The sequence below is a fragment of the Lepisosteus oculatus genome, chromosome 14 (genome assembly GCF_040954835.1).
Source record: "Lepisosteus oculatus isolate fLepOcu1 chromosome 14, fLepOcu1.hap2, whole genome shotgun sequence".
In the NCBI taxonomy this organism is placed as follows: Eukaryota; Metazoa; Chordata; class Actinopteri; order Semionotiformes; family Lepisosteidae; genus Lepisosteus; species Lepisosteus oculatus.
In genome coordinates this window covers 53,976,808-53,995,628 of record NC_090709.1, presented here as the reverse complement: position 1 = coordinate 53,995,628, position 18,821 = coordinate 53,976,808, and the positions used below count along the sequence as shown (strand labels likewise).

At 46.4% G+C, this 18,821-nt stretch overlaps 4 non-coding genes across 4 annotated transcripts; all 4 read left to right on the top strand.

Annotated features, from left to right (window-relative positions):
* The first annotated feature begins 10,365 nt into the window (after positions 1–10,365).
* Positions 10,366–10,437, top strand: trnap-agg (transfer RNA proline (anticodon AGG)). The gene has a single exon. It is a non-coding gene; the product is annotated as a tRNA-Pro (tRNA).
* Positions 10,438–12,554: 2,117 nt separating this feature from the next.
* trnap-agg (transfer RNA proline (anticodon AGG)) lies at positions 12,555–12,626 on the top strand. Its single transcript has one exon. It is a non-coding gene; the product is annotated as a tRNA-Pro (tRNA).
* A 2,116-nt stretch (positions 12,627–14,742) lies between these two features.
* On the top strand, positions 14,743–14,814 carry trnap-agg (transfer RNA proline (anticodon AGG)). The gene has a single exon. It is a non-coding gene; the product is annotated as a tRNA-Pro (tRNA).
* Positions 14,815–16,931: 2,117 nt separating this feature from the next.
* trnap-agg (transfer RNA proline (anticodon AGG)) lies at positions 16,932–17,003 on the top strand. The gene has a single exon. It is a non-coding gene; the product is annotated as a tRNA-Pro (tRNA).
* Positions 17,004–18,821: the final 1,818 nt, after the last annotated feature.

Genomic DNA, 18,821 nt, shown 5'->3' with positions numbered 1-18,821 from the left:
AGCCTAGCTATAAAGTTAGATATAAAGTTAAAATCTCGACAAAGCAATGTAGGAAATACAGAGAAAATAAATCCTTTCTTACATCTAAAATCAGTTTCGATCAAGGTCTCTAAAACGAGAAAAGAAAAAGAGGATTTTCGGACGGCAATTACGCTGTGTTTATATAGAATAACTGATTTATGAGCAATCTAATTTCTTGTTCGTTTAAAATAGTGAAATGTCAGCTGCAAAAGATCGCACCAGAAACAGCACTCTCTCTGCCTGTCATAGACGTTCAGGAAAGGCTGAATGAAGTCATGTAAAGTACAATAATTCGGTGATCAATAATAACAATTGTAGGACAGTATATAAGGAGGATAAGGATTTTGAAGTTGACTCGAAATCTGATAGGTAACCAGTGCAAGGACTTGAAAACAGGTATAATGCATCCCTGATAGGATTCTTGCTGTCATATTCTGAACATATTGAAGATTGCTCAGTGTGGATTTAATTTCCCCAGTGAACAGGATGTGCATTTATTAATTCTAGAAAAAAAGCCTTTCTTGATTTCTCTAGTTCTTAGTTTCTCTAGTTCCCTTTAAAATAAACTATTATTCCACAATGCAGAGTATTACATGGCCAGTATTTACACATGATATTTGTGATTTAAATAAATTAACACAAGCAGCTTTTGGAGATTTAAGTGTTGGCTGAGTTATTGCAGGATAAAAGACTAGAGATGTTGGCAAGAAGAAGATAATTTGGGGAAAGCTGAGGAATACACTTATAACAAGAACACTTCCTAATGGGGTTAGGCATACTTTTGATGAAGATGATGAAGTTAACAGACTATATGTTTACATAGATACTGAAATAAGGATTGTATTTTAGATGATGTGTAGTTGCTGGCATTGAACTGTGTGTTGGATGCACATGAATTGAAGGAATGGGCAAACATAGCTGATGCGGATCCACAGAGCCAGCATATTAAGATGTTTATAATCAGAGGCAATTTGTTTAAATAACTAGGTATGGATACTGATGTGCAAGAGAGGTGGAAAGGCTGTTTCCTTAAGCCAGCACTATAAGATATTTTATTCCCAGTGAGATGCTGCCATTTCATAGTGGGTTTCTAACACTGTGTATAGTTCCATCCACACAGTGCCTTTACTTCCATCCATTTCTAATCTCTTTATCCAGTACAGAGGATTTGGAGCCTATCCCAGTAAGCAACGGACACAAGGCAGAATACACCCTGGACATAGCACCAGTCCATCACAGGACAGACAGACACAAACACACACACACCAGGGCCAGTTTTCCCATAAACCAATTAACTTACCAGTATGTTTTGGAGTGCGAGAGGGAGTCATATCACACATATGGAGAAAAACCATGTAACCCGGAGAGAACATGTAAACCCCACACACACAGGATGGCAGGAATTGAACCTAGGACCCCAGTGCTGTAAGATAGCAATGCTAACCACTTCGCCACCATTATAAATGGGTGGATATCTTAGTTATCTTTCTAGTTCACAGGTTTGCATGCATAATTTAATTTTGAAAGCCACTGAGACATCAGGTACTACTGTTGTATTTATGAAAAAGAAACAAAACAAAAAACATACTAACAACTGTGCCATCCTACTCCTTAGTTAATACATTTTATTTAAACATTGTTAGAAAAATATTTTGAATTATATTTAACCCTATTTTTTCTTTAGTTTTGTATTTAACATATTATATGATAGTCAGACTTAATGTATATTTGAACAATGAAAATATATTTTTACAAGATGCGGGGGAAAGTGCAACAGCTTATTACAGTGCTAAATTTAATATTATTGATTGCTAATAGTTTATGCTAACACCTAACTTTCTTAATTAGATGTATTTAAAACAGTGAACTAAGTGTAACATACTATTCAGAAATACAATCGAAAATAGTTTTGTGGTGTTTGTATGGATGAAACGTTTCTAAAATGTATAACGTAACAAAATTAAAGACGATTAAAATCTGTAATCTTTCCACTTGTAATGTCATTAGACAGAACAACACGTTTCTGGTTTGTTTTAATAAGCTAGTATTAGTTAGTAGTTAGTAGTTTTAATTTAATTAGTATTGCAATTCGCACTGATTCCCTTGCGAAGATATGGACTTAAGAATATTCGTGCCTGGTCAAAAAATGGCATTAAGCACTTAAAATTTATATGGTTAATAATAGTAAACTGTAACATGCTGTAACAAGATCGGTTAAACTGCGAAGAAAATGCTTTCAGAGAAAATGTTTCAGGTGTGAAGAACATAGATCTCCAATGCAATTTGAACCAAACCTGTTCCCACACACCCTGCCCCCACTACCATTAGAATATACACAAAGCACTGAAATCTTTCGAGCTAATGATCAGGTGACCCGAGAGAGAGTGAGAGAAACACCAAGGGGTGCGGAACCAGGGAACTATTTACATGGAAAACGGGCGATCTCCCCAGACTCCCCAGTCCGCCCGTTTCACTGTTACCTGGATACCTCTTTATTTAGAACTCACTAACACTGATTTTTAGTTTAGAAGGATTCAAGTAGGGTTTTAGATGAAAGGCAGCGACCTTAATCAAGCCCAAATCATAATTGAACCCATTCAGAGCCTACATTACATTTTAGCGTTTCATTCTGAGCAGAAGACCCTCACACCTGAAGAAGGCTTGCGTTTTCTCTCTTCTCTTTTAAGCATGTGTACAATGTGTAATACAATTACAATGTGTAATTACAATGCTGTAATACAATTTGAATCGTATGAGGGTGGGGGGGGAGGGGGAGGTGTCTTTCGCTGGAAATCTCGCCTGGTTCTACTTTACGAGTACAACCCCCTCTCTGCCGGAGTGCTGGCTGTGACGAATTAAACCGGTTTCACAGGTTTCAATCACAGACCATGTGACATGGGAGTCAGGAAACTAACACACAGCGCCACCGGATTTGATAACGCTATAAAAACGCTATAAAATAATGTGACTAGGCACAGAACAAGTTTACAGCACAGTACAACATCACTGAAGTCAACTCCTAGGTACTGTAACTGTCGTGTGGATAGTTTCACAAGAATCAGACAAAGGTTTAAGCATCGCTTGTTCTAGATAAAACTGCAAAAAAAACAACAACCCATAATGTACTTCTTTGCGGCTCTGTTTGCCCAAATCATATATTCACAACGTGAAATTTAGAAAATAATATTACGTAACCAAAATCTGCAATATGGAAACAGAACCTGTGTAATTGTTGATAGATGATGTACTCGTAACATTTTTACAAGACGAACTACAACATTTAAAAAATGACTTGTATGTACTTGATATCTCTAATCAATCCACGGCGACATTGTTAAAGCAGAGTCCCAGTAAAACGAAACTAAAACGCCCTTGGCATACCGTTTCGCGCTTCTTATTAGTTGCTCAAAAGTAATTTGACCGTATGAAATGCATAATATAAACCTAGAAACATATACGTGAGCAGTATTTACGTACTGTAGTATCGGTGTTAAGACATACCTCTCAAATACTGTAAATCAAGTTAAAAATATCTCAAGACCGATTCTGGTCATTATGAAACCATGTTTCATGTATGTTTTCTTTAAAGTACCGAGACCAGCCATATACTGTATGTTTATGTTCCAAAATTAATATCGTTTATGGCCTTCACACGCGTTGCAGTATGCTCCTATTCTTTTTATGCTCAGCTACTAAGATTTCCCTTCAGTGGTAAAATTAGATATGAATATTCAATACTTAAACGGGCACAGTTAAGACATTAAATATACATATACATACTGTATACAGTACAGTTTTCATACAGTAATATGTCTATGTTCCTAAATCAATCTCTTTTATGAGCATGTGAAAGGCATGGTGAATCGACTCTCAAAAATTACTGTACTTTGCATGATTGGAAACAAATGCGTGATTGCGAAATGCTGTGGTGTTACTTTTACAAAGACGGTCAATGAAAAAAAGAATGTTGACCAGGGCAATACTTTGAGTTTACACTTACAGCTTGTCCAAGGTCATTCATTATTAGTACTATTAGTAATATCTTCGTTAAAGACTTTGATGGCCACAGCTCAAACATGAGAGGTTGAGCTTTATTAGCTCCACCTTGCCGAAATTCAGGATACTATTATTTTGCTTGTCATATTATAGGAGAATTTATGGTAACTAGCGGTATTTACCGGTAACTTGCGGTAGACTGCGTACAGCGTACCGGAAAATAATGCGGTATCGCCCACGCATTTTGAATGGCTGCATCTGTATGTCCCCCAGCTCTGAGCCCATTGGGCCTGCTGGTGTGACCAGAGCTGCAGCGTCGCCATGCTGGTGGGGGTCAGTTCGGCTTTTCTGTTGGAATGAACAGGGGGGTTACATGATGGTGCTGTCTGTGGTCTGGCTGTCCTGCTGGTCTGGATGAGGGGTGCGTAGTGTGGTGCAGGTACTTGTCCCATCCTGCTCTTGGTCCAGGTTGGAGGGTTGCACTGATTCTGAGTCTTGTTAGCTGGTATGGATGGGTTTGGGGGTGTTGATACCAGAGTGGTCCGGGGGGGGTGCAGGTGTCTCGGGGGCATTCTTGTTTTTCTGTGAGTTCAGGTTGATTCTGTTGGTTTTGCCACGAATCTCCCTCACGCAGGCAAGGGCTCCCGCATTCCTACGAGCTCTCCCCGTACCAAACGTGCACGTGTCAATCAGTCCTCTGCTTAAACCCTCATCTGCCCCCCGGTCATTGCTCACGATTGAGATTCTCTCTCCCGGAGTTTACGTACTAACTACACCTTTGCCTTACTACGACTTCTCCCCTGGACCTCGACCCTGCTTTTCCGACTACCGCTTTAGCCACTCGATTTTGTACCTTCGCCTGTTTTACGCTTTCTCGGATCCTGACCCAAGCCTGTCTCTTCGTTTACACCTCTGTCTACCGACGCAACTTCTACGCCTTCCCGGACTCCGACCCCTGTCAGTCCCTCGACTATGCCTTCGCCTGTCGATTCTGTGCCTATGCCTGTACTACGCCTTCCCGGACTCTGACCCCTGCCTGTTTACTCCGATTATGCCTGTGTCTCACGCCAACCCTACCAAGGGCACCGCATTGGATCCCTATCCTCAGCAGTCAGCCCCTGCGTGACAGGTTCTGAGTGTCTTGGTTACATCCATTTGTGTGTATAGATGAAAAAGCTATTGAAGAGCACCCCAACACCCCCCACCCATCTCGGTGGAAGTTGCCATGTTCAAAAAATTAAAGTTTCACACAACAAAGCATGACTTTGAAAGGTCAGGAGGCCTGACTAGTGAGCACAACACTTGATTACAGTAAAAAAAAATAAAGAAATGTTCTACAACTCAAAGCGAGGTTGTATAAGGTTAGGTGAAATGTCTGGTGTAAAACACCTGGTTGCAGCACTGTGGCTGTTGTGCTTGAAGAGCTATTGACTCGTGAATAGCACCCCCCTATCCCCATGTACCGCCTGTCTAATGGTGCCATATTGAAAACTTCATAAAAAAATAAAGAAAGGGGCCACAGCCACAGCAAGGTTGCATAAGGTTAGGGGGCCTGTGTGGTGTGTAAAACACTTAGTTTCAGCAGTGTGGCTGTTGTATTTGAAATTCTATTGAGCCATGAAGACGACCCACCTGTCCCAGTGTATTACCTGTAGTGTTATCTTCAAAAAATCATAAAAAAATAAAGAAAGGTGCCACAGCCACAGCAAGGTTATATAAGGTTAGGGGGCTAGACTGGTGTGTAAAACACTTGGTTTCAGCAGTGTGGCTGTTGTATTTGAAATGCTATTGAGCCATGAAGACGACCCCCCTATCCCAGTGTCTTACCTGTACTGTTATCTTAAAAAAAACATAAAAAATAAAGGTTCCACAACCCAAAACAAAGCTGGGAAAAGTCAGAGGATCTGCTTAGTGTGCAAAACACTTACTTGCAGCATTGTGGGTGCTGTGGTTTAAATGCTATTGGTTTGTTAACAAAATACTCCTATACCAGTGCATTGTGCCACATTAAATAAAAGCACGAGAAAAAGAGATTCAGAACACAAAGCTGTGTCAGTGTTCTGTGTAAAAAGTCGGTTTGAACATCATGGGAGCTGTTTTTAATAAGCTGCTGAGAAAAGAATATTTTAAACTTCCTGCTGTCAGTAGTATTGTCAATATAGTTGAACCACACCTGAATGAAAATAGAACGTAAAGGAAGGGTTTCAGAAATCAAACAAAGCTTTATTCCCGTGCTTACAGTCTGGCTAATTGGAGACTGCGCTGTTCTGCTTCATATGGTCATATATGGGTTTTTCGCACGAAGCCGTATTGAACAGTATTTCTCGCGTTGTGAACGTGTGCACACAGCAGTCCCCGGGTTCCAGTTAGTGTGTAATTACGCATCGATGAAAAACTGGAGGTTTTAAAAAAGATGATTAGCTCACTGATAGTTTGGTGTAGAGGCTGTTGAAATATCCACAAGTTGTGGTCTTTAAAATGCATTTGGTTTGAAGCCGTTCTGTGCTTCTATTGCAAAGATATGGACAAGAGAAAATGTGAGCATGGTCAAAAAAATGTCATAAAAATGACAAAGTGAAGGCTGAGAAAGCATTCACAATGTATTTTATACACAAAGCATGTGTTTTTGTAACTCTAAGAGATTTCGCGAAAGCGCTACAGGTATGCCAAAATCGTTTTCGAACTTCAAGCTAACTTTACCCCGGTACAGGCGTACTGGTCTCTGGAGAGAGAGCACGGTCCATCAGCGCACTCCAATAAAGGCAATGGAAGCAGCTGAATCACATTGGCGAAGCTCAGCACTGGGCCGCTGGGCACGGTTTACAACCGTTTCCGTAGTGTAGTGGTTATCACGTTCGCCTCACATGCGAATGGTCCCCAGTTCGAGACCGGGCAGAAACAGCTGCTTCTTGCAAGCTCCTGTACTTCACAGAGGTCTTGAGTGACCGGTCATCTGTTCCCAATGTATTTCCGGTGCCTTCATGCACTCTTGTACCAAATGCACGTTCCTTCTGTATGCGGAGCTGATCATTTGCAATTGGGCTGTGCCGACAGACCAGGACGAGCTCTGTCGGCTCAAATGCAGCGCAGGACCTGCAAGAACAACAGAAAGATTAGCATCCAGCGGGGGCCTCTTAGTGAGCCCAAGATCTCATCAAGAATCGGCTCCAGCAACAGGGCTGGGCGCATTGTTCCATTCTCCACCCACTCTCAGAGTAAACAAGTCCCTCCTGGTCTCTGCTTGAAATGCACTTTCCTGCGTTTGCTTTGGTGTAACTGGCTTCCCCTGCATGGGCGAATGTGAAGAAGATCCTTAGTAAGTCATTGAAGAAAACCAAGAAGGGGTCGGAGTGGCCTCTGTCGCTCATCAACGATCCAGTCAGGCAGTACTCCTCTGTAAAGCGCCGTTCGTTCACATCGATTGGCTTTTTTTTGCCTTCATTCGTGCAAGTAGTAAAAGCAGACGCCCCTATTCTGCCGTGACCTGGATTCGAACCGGGGTTGTTGCGGCCACAACGCAAAGTACTGACTACTATACGATCACGGGGAGTTACCGATACACGCATGGCAGGGTGGAAAAGGCTGTGCTCTCTTCGTGTGACATAATTTGGAAAAGTCCTGACGTTGCATTTCAACTGAGCCCCAGTATACATCGACCCTTCGACACTCTGAGTGACAACTCTCTTGCGTGTTTTCTCATATTTACGTAGTTTGCTCGGATGATGCCGGGAACAGCATGGCTGTTCGCTGCCATATGGTCTAGCGGTTAGGGTTCCTGGTTTTTACCCAGGCGGCCCGGGTTCGACTCGGTTTTGCCTCCTGCTTTCCAAAAGATCAGCACCGTGTACGAAAGAGCCGCATTAAAACTAATCGAACGTGCAAAACGTGCGAGAAGAGGGGGCGCTTGTTTCCAACCGAAACTTCTCGCGTGTGAGACGAGCTGATCATCGCTGTGGGAGGGTTACTCTGGTAGACAGGGCTGACCTTCGGCAATTGGATTTATAGTCTCCAAGATAATATTTGCACTTTCTGGAGAGGCGATTTTCTCCACTTCAGTAGCCCGATTTCGTCGATTGCGTGGAGAGGGCTGTAGAATGTGGCGCCGCCTTTCCTGCTCCGTCCATGACAGGCGTGCTGGTCTCTGGAGAGAGAGCACGGTCCATCAGCGCACTCCAATAAAGGCACTGGAAGCAGCTGAATCACATTGGCGAAGCTCAGTGCTGGGCCGCTGCACCACAGAGATGAACAGAGATGGGGCCTCATTTGGGAAGGCTCAGAACACTTAATTCTTTCTTATTAATAAGCCTCGCTGCTACAACACATATGCAGTTTGAGCACACATAAGACGATAACCAAGTACCACAAACTACCAGGCATCTAGTATCATTAGCAGTTCAGGTGGGGAGCTGCATCACCATGTGTAGGCTGCAAAGGAACAAGTAATAGGTCTATTCCATGCTTAAAAGAAAAGAAAGAAAACAGAACATTTCAGCCGTGGAGCCCTCACACCTGAAGAAGCCTCCACGGCTGAAACGTTGTGTTTTCTTTTTTCTCTTTTCATCTAGTGTCATTAGCCTTTTAACAGTTCCTGTCAAAATAAAATAGAAATGGATAACATTCTAGAGAGAGTTTGAAATACCAAGGTACAATTTAAAACATATCTCTTCCACTACAACCACAATATTTTGGAGAGATCGTTGAACCTCACTGTTCTGACATGTCCGTTAGCCTCCGTCCTGCTTCAGCAATGAATGTGGCGGGGCACATTCTGAGGGAGATGAGGTCAATCAGGTGGCAGGAAAACCAAGCTAAGCTTTTTTTTGAGATCCTGAAAACGAAAGAAGGGCCATGTATATGTGTGCAGCTGGATATGTAATTGCAGGTGGCGTAGCAAATTCTGCTGAAGCCCCACTGCCTGGTGTGGACGGTAGCTGTGCATGTTGCAGCATGTGAGATCAAGGGGGCATGTCATGTGTTTCAGCACTTCACTCCATTCAGTAGCACATGATTCCCTGAGTTCTTTGGATGACCTGTGGACCGATCTTTCACGATGAAGAATTCCTTAAGAAGAATAGATCTCGGCCCACCATCCCAATGCCTCCGTCTCAAAACAGCAACCTCCAACTGCCCTTAGTCTGCAAGGCAGTCCTTTCAAATGCGATGACAACGCCGGGACCTTCGTTGCCTATTGTACGAGCTGAACTTTTGTGCTCATCAATTCAACGCTCTTTCCATCCACTCATCTTGTCTTTTGACGCTTCGTGTTTTGCGCTCCTTTGACTATCGGCATATCGGGTGACTGCAAACACTGAAGTTCTTGCTTACGGAGTGTGGAACATTGTTTTCAAGTGATCGCTGTTCTGTCATGTTGACGCCGAGTGAATCTTTCTTTGGCAACATGGGCAGGCTGACAGCAGTGCGAGCGAAAGTAATGGCAAATTTCTTGACTTATTTCTGAATGTGAATGTTCTTTAGAAAAGGGATGCGGCGTTGCTTCTCGCCCGTGTAAAGGTCACGCATTCCAGACGTGGTTATGAGCGAACAGTTGCCGCAAGTGTTTGAAAAGAGCAAGAGAGGAAGCAGCCCTGCCCCGTGTGAGGATCAAACTCAGGCCCTTCAGATGACGAGACTGACGCACTACCAATTACGCCAACAAGCCCAGCTGCAGTACACACACCGGAAAGTTTGCCTCACATGGATTTCAGTCGCCCGTTCCCTAATCTTTAAACGCCCTCTGCTGAATGTTGCATTTGCCTTTTGATCTCACCGATACATTTTTGGTCTGTTTCTGTTGCGAGTCCGTCTTTCAGATCTCACCTAGCAAAAGTCTCTGTGGCTGAAGTGGCCTCTCTGCTTCAGCATCGTGCCCTCACTCAGCCATTAAAAATGTCACTCGGACTTCTGACATGCTGACATGAAATGTCAAGAGAGAGGGGAGGAGTGACGCTTAAGCCAGAGAGAAGATGAAAAGGGGGCGTGGCTGCGAAACGCTTGACAGCTGCACGATGCTCTCCATGTAAGGCGGGACCACAGGCTAAAGGACACCTTTCGGCACATCAAGCTCTAAGCACACACCTGGAGGATGCGGGAATTGATCCTGCTATCTCCCACATGCAAAGCAAGCGCTGTACCATACAAGCCAACCCCCCTCGCTGGGACTTATGCCTCGGCGTCACCTAGTGCCGCTTGTTCCCCTCTTACCGGGCACAGTTCACTGCCCTTCGTCTGCAAGGCAGTCGTGTAATTGCAGCTTTCTTGACTTATTGATGAAGGTCTGACTGGACGAGCGAATGGCGCCTCTCCCCATCCTCAAGCTCGCTGACAGATTGAAATGGAAAGTGCTGCTGTGGCTCGTTGGTCTAGTGGTATGATTCTCGCTTAGGGTGCGAGAGGTCCCGGGTTCAACTCCCGGACGAGCCCTCGTGTGCTCTTTTCCTCCTCTTCCACAAGACTGGGAACTGATATCCACATCACTTCGCAGCGTCTGCTTATGGCAAACGATGGAATGTGACTAATGACTGAACGAGCCTGGTGAATTCTCATCACGTGGCACAATGAGAGCGTGCAGTCAGCTGTCCAAGGCGGCAACCTCATTGCTCGTTCAAAAGAACACGTACTGAAAACTCATCACCACTGTGTCGTAGATGAGCACCGCAATCGCTTTTTGTCATGCGTCCTTACTTGGGAAATGCAGAAGCAAAAACTGCCCTCTCTCAGCCACCGAAACGTGTGCGGCTCGCCTTGCGCTCTCTGCGCCTCACATATTTGTCGAGCTGTCTGCTCTTCTTTCTGTTGAAGTAATCAAGTTACGGGGCGTCCTGCAGCCTATGATGTTCTCACTGAGAGCTTTCAAGATTTGAAGGAAAACTACGAGCTTGATGGCTCAAGTCGAACGAATGTGATTGTTAAGCAATCGATGATCAAAAGCACGTCTTCTAACAATTCGTGAGAGTATTATCAGCACTGTTTTCACTCGGATATACTTTTCACTTGCTAAGCTGACAAATTGGACGAGAAAATGCCGGAGACGCACTCAGTGCAGACTGAGGTTGGGAAGGAGGTGTGGCCCTTCAACGCTTGACAACTGAAGGACATTCTCTCCGCAACGGAGGAGCACCTGTCAGAAGTCGCAGAAGCTAAACAAGAGCACCGGGCTTCCGGAGATCCAAACTCAGACCTGGAGGATGCGGGCATCGATCCCGCTACCTCTTGCATGCTAAGCGAGCGCTCTACCATTTGAGCTAATCCCCCTCGCTTCATGCGTCTCGGCATCATGTCTTACCGCCTCTGCCCCTCTTACCGGGCACCGCCCACTGCCCTTGGTCTGCAAGGCAGTCCTTTCAAGTGCGATGACGACGCTGAGACCTTCGTTGCCTATTGTACGAGCTGAACTTTTGTGCTCATCAATTCAACGCTCTTTCCATCCACTCATCTTGTCTTTTGACGCTTCGTGTTTTGCGCTCCTTTGACTATCGGCATATCGGGTGACTGCAAACACTGAAGTTCTTGCTTACGGAGTGTGGAACATTGCTTTCAAGTGATCGCTGTTCTGTCATGTTGACGCCGAGTGAATCTTTCTTTGGCAACATGGGCAGGCTGACAGCAGTGCGAGCGAAAGTAATGGCAAATTTCTTGACTTATTTCTGAATGTGAATGTTCTTTAGAAAAGGGATGCGGCGTTGCTTCTCGCCCGTGTAAAGGTCACGCATTCCAGACGTGGTTATGAGCGAACAGTTGCCGCAAGAGTTTGAAAAGAGCAAGAGAGGAAGCAGCCCTGCCCCGTGTGAGGATCAAACTCAGGCCCTTCAGATGACGAGACTGACGCACTACCAATTACGCCAACAAGCCCAGCTGCAGTACACACACCGGAAAGTTTGCCTCACATGGATTTCAGTCGCCCGTTCCCTAATCTTTAGACGCCCTCTGCTGAATGTTGCATTTGCCTTTTGATCTCACCGATACATTTTTGGTCTGTTTCTGTTGCGAGTCCGTCTTTCAGATCTCACCTAGCACAAGTCTCTGTGGCTGAAGTGGCCTCTCTGCTTCAGCATCGTGCCCTCACTCAGCCATTAAAAATGTCACTCGGACTTCTGACATGCTGACATGAAATGTCAAGAGAGAGGGGCGGAGTGACGCTTAAGCCAGAGAGAAGATGAAAAGGGGGCGTGGCTGCGAAACGCTTGACAGCTGCACGATGCTCTCCATGTAAGGCGGGACCACAGGCTAAAGGACACCTTTCGGCACATCAAGCTCTAAGCACACACCTGGAGGATGCGGGAATTGATCCTGCTATCTCCCACATGCAAAGCAAGCGCTGTACCATACAAGCCAACCCCCCTCGCTGGGACTTATGCCTCGGCGTCACCTAGTGCCGCTTGTTCCCCTCTTACCGGGCACAGTTCACTGCCCTTCGTCTGCAAGGCAGTCGTGTAATTGCAGCTTTCTTGACTTATTGATGAAGGTCTGACTGGACGAGCGAATGGCGCCTCTCCCCATCCTCAAGCTCGCTGACAGATTGAAATGGAAAGTGCTGCTGTGGCTCGTTGGTCTAGTGGTATGATTCTCGCTTAGGGTGCGAGAGGTCCCGGGTTCAACTCCCGGACGAGCCCTCGTGTGCTCTTTTCCTCCTCTTCCACAAGACTGGGAACTGATATCCACATCACTTCGCAGCGTCTGCTTATGGCAAACGATGGAATGTGACTAATGACTGAACGAGCCTGGTGAATTCTCATCACGTGGCACAATGAGAGCGTGCAGTCAGCTGTCCAAGGCGGCAACCTCATTGCTCGTTCAAAAGAACACGTACTGAAAACTCATCACCACTGTGTCGTAGATGAGCACCGCGATCGCTTGTTGTCATGCGTTCTTACTTGGGAAATGCAGAAGCAAAAACTGCCCTCTCTCAGCCACCGAAACGTGTGCGGCTCGCCTTGCGCTCTCTGCGCCTCACATATTTGTCGAGCTGTCTGCTCTTCTTTCTGTTGAAGTAATCAAGTTACGGGGCGTCCTGCAGCCTATGATGTTCTCACTGAGAGCTTTCAAGATTTGAAGGAAAACTACGAGCTTGATGGCTCAAGTCGAACGAATGTGATTGTTAATCAATCGATGATCAAAAGCATGTCTTCTAACAATTCGTGAGAGTATTATCAGCACTGTTTTCACTCGGATATACTTTTCACTTGCTAAGCTGACAAATTGGACGAGAAAATGCCGGAGACGCATTCAGTGCAGACTGAGGTTGGGAAGGAGGTGTGGCCCTTCAACGCTTGACAACTGAAGGACATTCTCTCCGCAACGGAGGAGCACCTGTCAGAAGTCGCAGAAGCTAAACAAGAGCACCGGGCTTCCGGAGATCCAAACTCAGACCTGGAGGATGCAGGCATCGATCCCGCTACCTCTTGCATGCTAAGCGAGCGCTCTACCATTTGAGCTAATCCCCCTCGCTTCATGCTACTCGGCATCATGTCTTACCGCCTCTGCCCCTCTTACCGGGCACCGCCCACTGCCTTTGGTCTGCAAGGCAGTCCTTTCAAGTGCGATGACGACGCTGAGACCTTCGTTGCCTATTGTACGAGCTGAACTTTTGTGCTCATCAATTCAACGCTCTTTCCATCAACTCATCTTGTCTTTTGACGCTTCGTGTTTTGCGCTCCTTTGACTATCGGCATATCGGGTGACTGCAAACACTGAAGTTCTTGCTTACGGAGTGTGGAACATTGCTTTCAAGTGATCGCTGTTCTGTCATGTTGACGCCGAGTGAATCTTTCTTTGGCAACATGGGCAGGCTGACAGCAGTGCGAGCGAAAGTAATGGCAAATTTCTTGACTTATTTCTGAATGTGAATGTTCTTTAGAAAAGGGATGCGGCGTTGCTTCTCGCCCGTGTAAAGGTCACGCATTCCAGACGTGGTTATGAGCGAACAGTTGCCGCAAGTGTTTGAAAAGAGCAAGAGAGGAAGCAGCCTACCCCGTGTGAGGATCAAACTCAGGCCCTTCAGATGACGAGACTTACGTACTACCAATTACGCCAACAAGCCCAGCTGCAGTACACACACCGGAAAGTTTGCCTCACATGGATTTCAGTCGCCCGTTCCCTAATCTTTAGACGCCCTCTGCTGAATGTTGCATTTGCCTTTTGATCTCACCGATACATTTTTGGTCTGTTTCTGTTGCGAGTCCGTCTTTCAGATCTCACCTAGCACAAGTCTCTGTGGCTGAAGTGGCCTCTCTGCTTCAGCATCGTGCCCTCACTCAGCCATTAAAAATGTCACTCGGACTTCTGACATGCTGACATGAAATGTCAAGAGAGAGGGGCGGAGTGACGCTTAAGCCAGAGAGAAGATGAAAAGGGGGCGTGGCTGCGAAACGCTTGACAGCTGCACGATGCTCTCCATGTAAGGCGGGACCACAGGCTAAAGGACACCTTTCGGCACATCAAGCTCTAAGCACACACCTGGAGGATGCAGGAATTGATCCTGCTATCTCCCACATGCAAAGCAAGCGCTGTACCATACAAGCCAACCCCCCTCGCTGGGACTTATGCCTCGGCGTCACCTAGTGCCGCTTGTTCCCCTCTTACCGGGCACAGTTCACTGCCCTTCGTCTGCAAGGCAGTCGTGTAATTGCAGCTTTCTTGACTTATTGATGAAGGTCTGACTGGACGAGCGAATGGCGCCTCTCCCCATCCTCAAGCTCGCTGACAGATTGAAATGGAAAGTGCTGCTGTGGCTCGTTGGTCTAGTGGTATGATTCTCGCTTAGGGTGCGAGAGGTCCCGGGTTCAACTCCCGGACGAGCCCTCGTGTGCTCTTTTCCTCCTCTTCCACAAGACTGGGAACTGATATCCACATCACTTCGCAGCGTCTGCTTATGGCAAACAATGGAATGTGACTAATGACTGAACGAGCCTGGTGAATTCTCATCACGTGGCACAATGAGAGCGTGCAGTCAGCTGTCCAAGGCGGCAACCTCATTGCTCGTTCAAAAGAACACGTACTGAAAACTCATCACCACTGTGTCGTAGATGAGCACCGCGATCGCTTGTTGTCATGCGTCCTTACTTGGGAAATGCAGAAGCAAAAACTGCCCTCTCTCAGCCACCGAAACGTGTGCGGCTCGCCTTGCGCTCTCTGCGCCTCACATATTTGTCGAGCTGTCTGCTCTTCTTTCTGTTGAAGTAATCAAGTTACGGGGCGTCCTGCAGCCTATGATGTTCTCACTGAGAGCTTTCAAGATTTGAAGGAAAACTACGAGCTTGATGGCTCAAATCGAACGAATGTGATTGTTAATCAATCGATGATCAAAGGCATGTCTTCTAACAATTCGTGAGAGTATTATCAGCACTGTTTTCACTCGGATATACTTTTCACTTGCTAAGCTGACAAATTGGACGAGAAAATGCCGGAGACGCATTCAGTGCAGACTGAGGTTGGGAAGGAGGTGTGGCCCTTCAACGCTTGACAACTGAAGGACATTCTCTCCGCAACGGAGGAGCACCTGTCAGAAGTCGCAGAAGCTAAACAAGAGCACCGGGCTTCCGGAGATCCAAACTCAGACCTGGAGGATGCAGGCATCGATCCCGCTACCTCTTGCATGCTAAGCGAGCGCTCTACCATTTGAGCTAATCCCCCTCGCTTCATGCTACTCGGCATCATGTCTTACCGCCTCTGCCCCTCTTACCGGGCACCGCCCACTGCCTTTGGTCTACAAGGCAGTCCTTTCAAGTGCGATGACGACGCTGAGACCTTCGTTGCCTATTGTACGAGCTGAACTTTTGTGCTCATCAATTCAACGCTCTTTCCATCAACTCATCTTGTCTTTTGACGCTTCGTGTTTTGCGCTCCTTTGACTATCGGCATATCGGGTGACTGCAAACACTGAAGTTCTTGCTTACGGAGTGTGGAACATTGCTTTCAAGTGATCGCTGTTCTGTCATGTTGACGCCGAGTGAATCTTTCTTTGGCAACATGGGCAGGCTGACAGCAGTGCGAGCGAAAGTAATGGCAAATTTCTTGACTTATTTCTGAATGTGAATGTTCTTTAGAAAAGGGATGCGGCGTTGCTTCTCGCCCGTGTAAAGGTCACGCATTCCAGACGTGGTTATGAGCGAACAGTTGCCGCAAGTGTTTGAAAAGAGCAAGAGAGGAAGCAGCCCTGCCCCGTGTGAGGATCAAACTCAGGCCCTTCAGATGACGAGACTGACGCACTACCAATTACGCCAACAAGCCCAGCTGCAGTACACACACCGGAAAGTTTGCCTCACATGGATTTCAGTCGCCCGTTCCCTAATCTTTAGACGCCCTCTGCTGAATGTTGCATTTGCCTTTTGATCTCACCGATACATTTTTGGTCTGTTTCTGTTGCGAGTCCGTCTTTCAGATCTCACCTAGCACAAGTCTCTGTGGCTGAAGTGGCCTCTCTGCTTCAGCATCGTGCCCTCACTCAGCCATTAAAAATGTCACTCGGACTTCTGACATGCTGACATGAAATGTCAAGAGAGAGGGGCGGAGTGACGCTTAAGCCAGAGAGAAGATGAAAAGGGGGCGTGGCTGCGAAACGCTTGACAGCTGCACGATGCTCTCCATGTAAGGCGGGACCACAGGCTAAAGGACACCTTTCGGCACATCAAGCTCTAAGCACACACCTGGAGGATGCGGGAATTGATCCTGCTATCTCCCACATGCAAAGCAAGTGCTGTACCATACAAGCCAACCCCCCTCGCTGGGACTTATGCCTCGGCGTCACCTAGTGCCGCTTGTTCCCCTCTTACCGGGCACAGTTCACTGCCCTTCGTCTGCAAGGCAGTCGTGTAATTGCAGCTTTCTTGACTTATTGATGAAGGTCTGACTGGACGAGCGAATGGCGCCTCTCCCCATCCTCAAGCTCGCTGACAGATTGAAATGGAAAGTGCTGCTGTGGCTCGTTGGTCTAGTGGTATGATTCTCGCTTAGGGTGCGAGAGGTCCCGGGTTCAACTCCCGGACGAGCCCTCGTGTGCTCTTTTCCTCCTCTTCCACAAGACTGGGAACTGATATCCACATCACTTCGCAGCGTCTGCTTATGGCAAACGATGGAATGTGACTAATGAATGAACGAGCCTGGTGAATTCTCATCACGTGGCACAATGAGAGCGTGCAGTCAGCTGTCCAAGGCGGCAACCTCATTGCTCGTTCAAAAGAACACGTACTGAAAACTCATCACCACTGTGTCGTAGATGAGCACCGCGATCGCTTGTTGTCATGCGTCCTTACTTGGGAAATGCAGAAGCAAAAACTGCCCTCTCTCAGCCACCGAAACGTGTGCGGCTCGCCTTGTGCTCTCTGCGCCTCACATATTTGTCGAGCTGTCTGCTCTTCTTTCTGTTGAAGTAATCAAGTTACGGGGCGTCCTGCAGCCTATGATGTTCTCACTGAGAGCTTTCAAGATTTGAAGGAAAACTACGAGCTTGATGGCTCAAGTCGAACGAATGTGATTGTTAATCAATCGATGATCAAAAGCACGTCTTCTAACAATTCGTGAGAGTATTATCAGCACTGTTTTCACTCGGATATACTTTTCACTTGCTAAGCTGACAAATTGGACGAGAAAATGCCGGAGACGCATTCAGTGCAGACTGAGGTTGGGAAGGAGGTGTGGCCCTTCAACGCTTGACAACTGAAGGACATTCTCTCCGCAACGGAGGAGCACCTGTCAGAAGTCGCAGAAGCTAAACAAGAGCACCGGGCTTCCGGAGATCCAAACTCAGACCTGGAGGATGCAGGCATCGATCCCGCTACCTCTTGCATGCTAAGCGAGCGCTCTACCATTTGAGCTAATCCCCCTCGCTTCATGCTACTCGGCATCATGTCTTACCGCCTCTGCCCCTCTTACCGGGCACCGCCCACTGCCCTTGGTCTGCAAGGCAGTCCTTTCAAGTGCGATGACGACGCTGAGACCTTCGTTGCCTATTGTACGAGCTGAACTTTTGTGCTCTTTCCATCAACTCATCTTGTCATCTTACAGTCTGGGTAATTGGAGACTGCACTGTTCTGCTTCCTAAAGTCATATATGGGTTTTTCGCATGAAGCCGTATTGAACAGTATTTCTCGCATTTTGAACATGTGCACACAGCGGTCCCCCGGGTTCCAGTTAGTGCGTAATTACGCATCGATGAAAAACGAAATTAGCTCACTGAAAGTTTGATGTAGAGAATGTGGAAATTTCCACAAGTTTTGGTCTTTAAAATGCATTTGGTTTGAAGACGTTCTGTGCTTCCATTGTGAAGATATGGACAAAACAATATTTGAGCGTGGTAAAAAAAAGTCATAAAAATGGCAAAGTGAAGGCTGAGAAAGCATTCATAATGCATTTTATACACAAAGCAAGTGTTTTTGTAACTCTAAGAGATTTCGCAAAAGCACTACAGGTGTGCCAAAATCGTTTTTGAACTTCAAGCTAACTTTACCCCGGTCTTAGAGAAAGGACTGCCTTTCACTTCTCTGTGTTTTCTTTCACAGCGCTGTGCACTTTTTCATTGCTCTCGCTTTCAGAGCCTCTGCACAGCACACGACTCGACATCAGGAAGCACATTGAAGTGAAAGCAGAAAGCGCTGCGACATGCACTGTGCAGATCCCGCCACACTAAGAGGTGAGTGGGTCTGTTCGATCACAGCGCTAGGCGAATCCCCAAACAGTGTGCGTGGCAACAAAAAAAGCTGCTCTGTTTTGAACTGGGGACATTCCACATGTGAGGCGAACGTGATAACCACTACACTCTGGAAACGGTGGGAAATTGTGCCCAGTGGCCCAGTGCTGAGCTACGCCAATGC